This window comes from Bos javanicus, chromosome 22 (assembly GCF_032452875.1).
Source record: "Bos javanicus breed banteng chromosome 22, ARS-OSU_banteng_1.0, whole genome shotgun sequence".
Taxonomy (NCBI): domain Eukaryota; kingdom Metazoa; phylum Chordata; class Mammalia; order Artiodactyla; family Bovidae; genus Bos; species Bos javanicus.
Window position 1 is genome coordinate 25,537,637 of NC_083889.1, and position 2,329 is coordinate 25,539,965.

The 2,329-nt window shown below is 42.6% G+C and overlaps 1 pseudogene; it reads right to left on the reverse strand.

Annotated features, from left to right (window-relative positions):
• Nucleotides 1-792: 792 nt before the first annotated feature.
• Nucleotides 793-1,434, reverse strand: LOC133235661 (large ribosomal subunit protein eL21-like; annotated as a pseudogene).
• Nucleotides 1,435-2,329: the final 895 nt, after the last annotated feature.

Here is a 2,329-nt window from a genome sequence, read left to right on the forward strand (position 1 = left end):
TCCGACTCTTTGTGACCTCATGGACTGTAGCCTTCTATGCTCCTCTGTCCATGGGATTTTCCAGGCAAGAGTACTGGAATGGGTTGCCATTTCCTTCTCCAGAGGATCTTCCTGACCCAGGGATTGAACCCAGGTCTCCCACACTGTAGGCAGACGCTTTACCGTCTGAGTCACCAGGGAAGTCCCTTATGATATTAAGCTAATCTTAAAGCTTAAAGGGAGAAGGCAATGGCAACCCACTCCAGTACTCTTGCCTGGGAAATCCCTTGGACAGAGGAGCCTGGTAGGCTGCAATCCATGGGGTCACGAAGGGCAGACATGACTGATTGACTTCACTTTCACTTTTCACTTTCATGCATTGGAGAAGGAAATGGCAACCCACTCCAGTGTTCTTGCCTGGAGAATCACAAGGACGGTGGAGCCTGGTGGGCTGCCGTCTATGGGGTTGCACAGAGTCAGACACGACTGAAGCGACTTAGCAGCAGCAGCAAAGCTTAAAGATTTTTGGATATTAGCACAATGCCTCTGGATCATTAACTGCCTATTATCAATTAACAGTAATCTTCCTTTGGTGGTGAATAGGTAGATTCCTTTGGTATAACCTGGCCATTCGTTGTTGAAACCCTTGTAGGAAATTAGTTACATGAGTCAGGCTTCTTTTATCTGCAGTGTCTATACAGTACGCATCCGCTAACTGCACTCATTTCTGTGGCAGCCACCCATTGTGGCTGTCATTTTTGATTATAGTCTTTTTTTTTTTTTTTAGCAGTCCAGATCTTTTCTTTACATCCATCATGCCATGAATTCAAGGAAATGGACTCCAGCAATTCTGGCTTTGGTTCCACTTGTTCTCACAATGTGTGTTTCTCTGGATGGAGACACTGGCACTTCAGTTGAACCCAAGTCCCTTTCTCTTTGGAGTCCTGCTTTTTCTGATCATTTTCCTTCATGTGTTTTAGGAAGCTGTCTTGGCTCTTAGAGTGTTTAACATGCTCATTATGCACATTAATTCTCTTGGCAAGCACCTTGTCCTCAACTTGTTTGTTTACAATGATGCCAACAGCATGCTTGGTAACCTTATAGACTCTTCTAGTTTTCCCATGGTAGTATTTACAGGGCATTCCCATTTTGAACAATGCCATCGATATCTACAGTGCTACCTTTCTTGTAGATACATGTGTATGTGGCCAAAGGAACAACTCCACATTTTCTGAAAGGCCTAGAGAACGCGTAGCAGGCGCCCCTGCTCTTTCCCTCTGTGTTGGTCATCTTGGCAAATTACTGAAAGATGGCAGTTCCTACCATCTTTTCTGAGTTGCAAAGAGGTAGGAGGTGTGAACCATTATATTGTGAACAATATCCAGACCCCTTATAGGTCTGCATGACATAACCCTTAATTTTATCTCCAGTTTCATCTTATACCACTTTTCCTCTGGTTCAAGCTCTCTCTACAAGTGTTCTCTCAGATTCTTAGGCAAAACAGCCACTTCTTGCCTGAGGAACTTTGCATATGACATGGATGAAGAAGAAGCCAGCAAGGGTGTTGTTTCAGGTCAAATCCTTTGAAAGACTGATCTTGCAGGACGCTGGGAATTCACACTCGCACAACTATCAGCCCCTGGCTAAGGGCCTCAGATTAGCAAGGGGGTGTTAACTTCCAAGCACGACTCCGGCTCTCCATGCCTATGGGCAAATTGTCTCCAATAAGCCTAGGAGAGGCTGCCAAATAAGTCTTGTATGTATTAATGCAGCTAATTGAAATCAAAAGCACCTAGAATCTGGAAGAAGGACACTCCGAAATGAAAAATGAGGAGTCTGGATGTTAGATTAGTAGGGTCTTATAACATCTATCCATATAGATAGTGCTTTGTTTCTAATAACGATCTATTCTGAAAGTTTTCCCTTTTAGCAATGCTCCACTAAAAGGAAATGTGTTACACATTAGTAAGTTGTCCAAGCAGCATTGGCAAATAGAATAATAAGTATGGAGGTTAAGATAAAGAATTAAAACAGAGGAGGAATCAATACATTATCAATTGCAACAACAACGGCAAAAGGGGATATACAGAACAGTGAATGCAAAGTTCCTTAAAAATCAAAGGCTAAAAGAAAACAAAAACTGTGAGTGTCAGTGGAAGGCTAGTTTGTCAAAGTAATTCCCAGCTTAGCAGACCTCTTCTCTGCTAGAGGGAGCACTCTTTAATCATCTTGATAGTCCTGCTAGCAAGAGAGGTGTGCTAATTGGATGCCTGGCCCCATTGCCTAACATTGAGCAAATACTTTATTTCATAAACTGTTTTTTTGTTGTTTTTTTTTTTTAATAGCAAGT